Below are 8,097 nucleotides of genomic sequence, written 5' to 3'. Positions count from 1 at the left end.
TAACCAAGTTCATGCCATTCTCCTACCTCAGCCTCCCGAGTAGCTGGGACTACAGGTGTCCGCCACCATGCCTGGCTAATTTTTTGCATTTTTAGTAGAGACAGGTTTTCACCGTGTTAGCTAGGATGGTCTCGATCTCCTGACCTCATGATCTGCCCGCCTTGGCCTCGCAAAGTGCTGGGGTTACAGGCGTGAGACACGGCGCCTGGCCAGAACAAGATGTTTTAAGGGCTGAATGAAAAGAACTGTCAACCCAGAATCCTATACCCAGTGAAAATGTTCTTCAGGAATGAAGGGAAAATTTGGACATTTTAAAATAAAACAAAACTAAGAGAATTTGCTCCTAGCCTAAAAAATGGCTAAATAAAATTCTCGAAACAAAAAATAAAAGAAGAAATTTTGAATAATCAGGAGGGAGGAAATAACATATTAAGCAAACGTATGGGTAAATACAATAGGCTTGGCCAGCCGTGGTGGCTCATGCCTATAATCCCAGAACTTTGGGAGGCTGAGGAGGGTGGATCACCTGAGGTCGGGAGTTTGAGACCAACCTGACCAACATGGAGAAACACCATCTCTACTAAAAATACAAAATTAGCCGGGCGTGGTGTTACCTGCTTATAATTCCAGCTACTTGGGAGGCTGAGGCAGGAGAATCACTTGAACCCAGGAGGCAGAGGTTCCAGTGAACCGAGATCACATCATTGCATGCCAGCTTGGGCCACAGTGAGACTCTATCTCAAAAAAAAAAAAAAAAACGTATGTGTGTACCATATACCTATTATATTACCCTTAGTATATATATTATACACAATACACACACACACACACAAAATAGGCTTTTCTTCTAGATGTTTTCTACATTATTATTCAATGGTGAAGTAAAATTATTTTGCTTCTCATCTGATACAGTTCTTAAATTATTGTGAGGAAAATTTTAACACAATTATAGATTGGGGAGGATAAAGGGTCAGGTGGAATACTTGTGGGGCGAGTCTTGTTTCCTGTGGGCCAATAGGGGCGCATTCTTGGCTCCCACAGACCTCTGCTTGGGGTTTAAGCAATTCTTCTCACACTCAGCCTCCTGAGTAGGCCAGGAATTACAGGCATGCACCACCCATGCCCAGCTATTTTTGTATTTTTTAGGGTAGAGAAGGGGGTTTCTCCATGTTGTTAAGTGAACCTCGACCTCAGGTGATCCCCTGCCTCGGCCTGCCCAAAGTGCTGGGATTACAGGCATTGAGCCACTGCGCCTTGGCCATAAACAGGTCATATTCTATACTTTACTCAAACTAGATTAGACAATCTCGTAGGACTGAGAGAAGTCGTAAATAGAGATTGATGTAATACCTAAAGCACACCGCTAAAGAGCTAAACAAAAAAGACTATGCTCAAAACATAATAAGCAAATTAAAATGAGATTGTAAAAAATGTTCAGGCTAGGCACGGTGGTCGCTCACACTGTGAATCCAGAACTCTGGGAGGCTGAGGGAGATGGAATCAACCTGAGGTCAGAGTCTCAAGACCACCTGGCCAACATGGTGGGACCCTGTCTCTACGAAAAATACAAAATTTACCGGGCATTGTGTCATGTACCTGTACTCCCAGCTACTTGGAAGGCTGAGGCAGGACCAATCGCTGAACCCGGGAGGCGGAGTTTGCAGTGAGCTGAGATCAGGCCACTGCACTCCACGCCTGGGCCGACAGAGCTAGACTTTCTGCTTCAAAAGAAAAAAAGAAAAAAAAAACCCAAACTTGCTCATATAGTAACACATAGGAAGGCAGGAAAAAGAAAAACAGAAACCAAATTAAAAAAGAAGGAGAACAAACAGTCAAAAAAAAAAAAAAAAAAGAGAGAAGACAAGGCCACGCCATTGCACTCTAAGCCTGGGAGACAGAGCGAGGCTCTGTCTTCAAAAAAAAATAAACTAACAAAAATAAAAATAAAAGAAGAAAGAAAGAAAGAAAAGAAAAAAAGAATAATGCTTTTCACCTATCCCTGGTATCCCTTAACACCACAATTAGCCATCAACGGTAAGACTCTAGAGCAACAGAAAACTACCAGGGACAGAGCGTGGACAGTACTATAATAGTAAAAGTGTCAATCTATCCAGACGATATAAAATCCTTGGCCGGCCGCGGCGGTGGCTCAGCCTGTAATCCCCAGCACTTTGGGGAGCTGCGAGGAACGGGCGGATCACGGGACAGGTCAGCGAGATCGAGACCATCCTGGCTAAGCCTGGTGAAACCCCTGTCTCTCACTAAAAAATACAAAAAACTAGCCGGGCGCGAGGCGGGCACCCTGTGAGTCCCAGCTACTGGGGAGGCTGAGATCAGGAGAATGGCGTCGAACCGGGAGGAGCGGGCTTGCAGTGAGCTGGAGAGCTGGCCACTGACACTCCAGCCTGGCGCAGGCAGAGACTCCGTCTCAAAAAAAAAAAAAAAAAAAAAAAAAAAAAAAAAAAAAAAAAAAAAAAAAAAATCACTTAATTCCTTAATACAGGGCCGGGCATGGTGGTTCACGCCTGTAATCCCAGCACTTTGGGAGGCCGAAGCAGGCAGATCACAAGGTCAGGATTTTGAGACTGGCCTGTTCAATATGGTGAAACCCCATCTCTTTGAAAAATATAAAAATTAGCCAGGTGTGGTGGTGCGCCCCTGTAGTCCCAGCTACTCGGGAGGTTGAGGCAGAAGAATCTCTTGAACCTGGGAGGCGGAGATTGCAGTGAGCCGAGATCACGCCACTGCACTCCAGCCTGGGTGACAGAGCGAAATTCCATATCAAAAAAAAAAAAGAAGAAGAAAAGAAAAGAAATCCTTAATACACATGCACCAAGCAAGAGAACTACAAAATATGCAAAACAAAAACTGATAGAACTGAAAGGAGAAATGGACAAATCCACACTTACAGTTGGAGATAGCAACACCTCTCTCCAACTATTGATAGTACAACTAGATATAAAATCAGAAAAGATGCAGAACTTAGCCACAGCATCAACCAACAGGAGTTAACTGATATTTTTAGAACACTCTGCCTCAGAACAGCAGAGTATACCGTGTTTTCTTTTTTTTCTTTTTTGAGACAGAGTCTTGCTCTGTCACCCGTGCTGGAGTGCAGTGGCACAATCTTGGCTCACTGCAACCTCCGCCTCCTGGGTTCAAGCAAGCACATCTGGCTAATTTTTGTATTTTTTCATAGAGACGGGGTTTCACCATATTGTCCAGGCTGGTCTTAAACTCCTGGCCTCAAATGATCCGCCCGCCTCAGCCTCACAAAGTGCTAGGATTACAGGCGTGAGCCACCACACCAGGCCTACACCTTGTTTTCAAGTGCCCGTGAACATATACCAAGATAGACCACATCCTGGCCAAAAAGCAAACTTTAACAAGTTTAAAATAATTGAAATCTTACAGAGTATTTTTCCTGGCTACAATGGAATCAAACTAGAAATCAGTAACACAAAGAGAACAGGAAATTCTCTAAATGCTTAGAAATTAAACCATACACTTCTGAATGATCCATGGATAAAGAGAAAGTTTCAAGGGAATTTTAAAAAATATACATTGAACTGAATGACAGTGAAAGTAAAACATATCAAAATTTGTGAAATACACCTAAAGCAGCACTAATGTGGAAATTTATTTCACTTTAGAAAAGAGGAAAAGTCTTAAATCTGTCATCTAAACTCTATATCATCTAAACTTGATAGATTGACACCTTAAAGACCTAGAAAAAAACAGTGAAATAAATTCAAAACCAGCAGAAGTAAGGGAATAATAAAGATAAGAGCAGAAATCAATGAAATCTAAAACGAGAGAGAGAGAGAGAGGAGGGATATAGAGAGAGAGAATTAGTGGAACAAAGATTTGGTTTTTTGAACAGATCAATAAAATTGACAAATCTCTAGCAAGACTGACAGAGTAAAAAAAGTCAGACAAGACACAAATACCTATATCAGGAGTGAAATAAGGAATATTGCTATAAACCCTGAAGACATCAGTCATAATAATAATAAGGTAATGTTTATTATTATTATAAAGTTGATAACTTAGATGAAATAACTACTTCCCCAAAGACACAAACTGTTACAATTCATTTAACATGAAATAGTTCATTTGAGTAGTCCTGTAACAATTAAGGAAATTAGATTTTAAATTTTAAAACTCCCAAAAAGAAATCTCTTTGGGAAGCCAAGGCGGGAGGATCACTTGAGCCCAGGAGTTCGAGACCAGCCTGGGCAACATAGTGAGACTCCCCATCTCATTTTATTTTAAAATTATTATTATTATTATTTTAAAACTCCAGACTCAGATGTTTTTGCTGAAGAATTGTACCAAACATTTAAAAAAGTAATACTAATTCTACAAAATTGTTTTCAGAAAATAGGAGTGAATTCTGTTCAGTTCATTCTATAAAGTCAGTACCCTGATACTAAAACCAGATAAAGGTAGTACAAAAAGAAAGAAAAGAAAACCGGCCGGGCGCAGCGCAGTGGCTCACACCTGTAATCCCAGCATTTTGGGAGGCCGAGGCAGGCAGATCACCTGAGGTCAGGAGTTCAAGACCAGCTTGGCCAACATGGTGAAACCCTGTCTCTACAAAAAATACAAAAATTAGCCGGGTGTGGTAGCAGGCACCTGTAATCCCAGCTACTTGGGAGGCTGAGACAGAATAATCGCTTGAACTCGGGAGGCAGAGGTTGCAGTGAGCCAAGATGGTGCCATTGCACTCCAGCCTGGGCAAGAGAGCAAGACTCTGTCTCAAGGAAAACAAAACAACAACAACAACAACAAAAACAGGCTAAAGATGAAATATCATATATTATATTACATCAGTCAGCATAGAAAAGCGTGTGACTAAATTAAACATTCATTAATGGTAAAAGCTCTCAAAAAATAAGAGAGGAGAACTTCCATAATTTGATAAAGAGAATCTACAAAAAACCTACAGCTAACGTTGGTCCTTAACGATGAAAAATTGAATGCTCTCCCTGAAGACCAGCAATAGGGCAAGGATGTCAGCTCATACTACAACATAGTGCTGAACATTTTAGCCAACGCGATAAACCACTAACAAATAGGTAGAAAAAGAGGAAAAAAGCCTTTTCTACATGCAGATGACATGATTATCTATATAGAAAATGTCAAAGAATCTACCAAGAAAAAGAAAAAAACCTCCTAGAACTGATATGTTCGGCAAGGTTGCAAAATATAATTATACAAAAATTATTTCCATATACTAGCAACGAACTCATTCATAGACAGCAAAATTAAAAATGCAATACCTTTTAAAATCACCGAAAATAAGTAAATAAAATCATTAGGTGGAAAGCTAACAAAATGTGTACAGAACCTGTATGCTGAAAACTCTGTAATGCTGATGAAAGACATTAAAAATAAATAAATAAGTGGAGAGACATACTGTGTTCTTGAATTGGAAGACTCAGCATAGTAAAAACGTCAATGCTCCCCAATTGATATACAGGTTTAATGTAATTTCTATCAGAATCCCAGCAAGATATTCTGTAGATACAGATAACATTATTCTAAAACTTACACAGAAAGATAAAGAATATTACTAGGACAGCTGAAACAATTTTGAAAAAGAGTAAGTTGGGGCTGGGCGCAGTGGCTCATGCCTGTAATCCCAATACTTGGGAGGCCAAGCTGGCAGGATCACTGAAGACCAGGAGATTGAGACCAGCCTGGGCAACATAGCAAGAACTCCGTCTCTACACAATTATTTTAAAAAGTTAGTTGGGCATGGTTGGTCTCAGCTACTCAGTAGGTTGAGGGTGGAAGATTCCTTGAGCCCAGGTGCTCAAGGCTGCAGTGAGCTATGATCGTGTCACTGCACACCAGCTTGGGGGACAGAGTGAAACCTTGTCACAAACAAACAAACAGGCAAACCAGTAACTTCGGAGGAATTAATAACAGTCTACCTCACAGGTGCCCAACCCCTGGACCACAGGCCAGTACTGGTTTGTGGTCTGTTAGGAACCCGGCTGCACAGCAGGAGGTGAGCAGCTATGAATGAAGCTTCATCTGTATTTACAGCTGCTCCCCATTGCTCGCGTTACCACCTGAACTCTGCCTCCTGTCAGACCAGCAGCAGCATTAGATTCTCATAGGAGCGCAAACCGTATTGTGAACTGTGCATTCAAGGGTTCTAGGTTGTGTGCTCTTTATGAGAATCTAATGCCTGATGATCTGTCACTGTCTCCCATCACCCCCAGATGGGACTGTCTAGTTGCAGGAAAACAAGCTCAGGGCTCCCACTGATTCTACATTATGGTGAGTTGTATAATTATTTCATTATATATTACAATGTAATCATAATAGAAATAAAGTGGACAACAAAGATATTGTGCTTGAATCATCCTGGAAACACCCCTACAACATCCATGGAAAAATTGTCTTCCATGAAATTGTCCATGGTGCCAAAAAGTTGGGGACCACTGGTCTACCCGATTTTAAGACTTTTTTTTTTTTTGAGACAGAGTTTTGCTCTTTTGCCCAGGCTGGAGTGCAATGGTGCGATCTTGGCTCACTGCAACCTCTGCCTCCTGGGTTCAAGCGATTCTCCTGCTTCAGCCTCCTGAGTAGCTGGATTACAGGCCCATGCCACCACATCCAGCTAATTTTGTATTTTTAGTAGAGACAGGGGGGTTTCATCATGTTGGCCAGACTGGTCTTGAACTCCTGACCTCCAGTAATCCACGCCTTAGCCTCCCAAAGTGCTGGGATTATAGGCATGAGCCACTGCTCCCGGCCTTAAAACTTACTATATAGGTATAGTAATCAAGACTGTTATTAACAGAGAGGTAGACATGCAGATCAATGAAATAGAACAGAGAATCCAGAAATATGTCCAACTGATTTTTTACAAAATTGCAAAAGCAATTCAATGAGAATCTTTTCAGCAAATAGAGCTAGAACAATCAGACATGCACAGGCAAAAAAAAAAAAAAAAAAAAAAAAAATCAAACCTAAACCAAAAAAAGTCATCAAAACCTCTATCAAATCTCACACCTCCTATAAAATTCAACTCAAAATGGATCACAGACTTAAATATAAAATAAAATTATAGAACTTTCAGAATAAAACATAGAAAATTCAAAGAGTTTTTAGATTAGGCAACAAAAGCATAATCCGTAAAAGGAACAATGGATAATCCAGACTTTATCGAAATTTAAAACTTTTGTTTTGTGAAAGACCCTGTTAAGTGGATGAAAAGACAATCTACAGACTGGGAGAAAATATTTCCAAACCACATATTCAACAAAAGACTAGTAGGTAGAATATACAACTCTCGAAATTCAACAGCAAAAAAGCAAATCATCATACGGGGTACAGCGGCTCATGCCTGTAATCCCAGTACTTTGGGAGACCGAGGCAGGCGGATTGCTTGAGCTCAGGAGTTTGAGACCAGCCTGGGCAGCATGGTGAAACCATGTCTCTACAGAAAAAAAATCCAAAAAAATTAGCTAGGCATGATGGTGCACGCCTGTAGACCCAGCTACTCAGGAGGCTGAGCGGGGAGGATCACCTAAGCCCCAAGGCAGAGGTTGCAGTGAGCTGAGATCACGCCATTGCACTCCGGCCTCAGTGCCAAAAATGATGGCTTTTTATTGTGAAAATTCATTTGTGTTGTTGTTGTTGGCCAAAGCTCCCCTAGAGGTTTCTGGTATTGAAAAACAGTTTGCTATATGAATCAAGTGCTGGAAGCTTTATGGGCTGTGGTTTGAAGCAAAGCAGGTGAGGTCAAGTTTGAAAGACGCATAGAGAGGTCAGGAGGTCGAGGCCCACGCTAGCTTGGCCATGGGCCTGGGGCTGATTAACTCAGGCTGATCACAGACACCACAATGACCATCAGGGACATTTTCAGACATCCGGAGGCAGCCTCCCTTTAAGCTCCCTGGGCAAGGCTGAGGCCCAGGTGTCTCCAGGGCAGGGGCATGCATTCCATGGGTGGGTGTTGGGATCCTTGGTCCCTCACTGCTTTAGGCCTATTCCTCTGAGACACCGGGACAGTAGCTGGATGTGGAGATATTTTCATTTCTCAGGATTCTGGCTGTTCAGGTGGCCTATTGTTTT

This window comes from Rhinopithecus bieti, unplaced genomic scaffold, assembly GCF_001698545.2.
Source record: "Rhinopithecus bieti isolate Rb0 unplaced genomic scaffold, ASM169854v2 scaffold_11161, whole genome shotgun sequence".
In the NCBI taxonomy this organism is placed as follows: domain Eukaryota; kingdom Metazoa; phylum Chordata; class Mammalia; order Primates; family Cercopithecidae; genus Rhinopithecus; species Rhinopithecus bieti.
The sequence above is the reverse complement of the archived record's forward strand: the minus strand, read 5'-3'. Positions refer to the sequence as shown.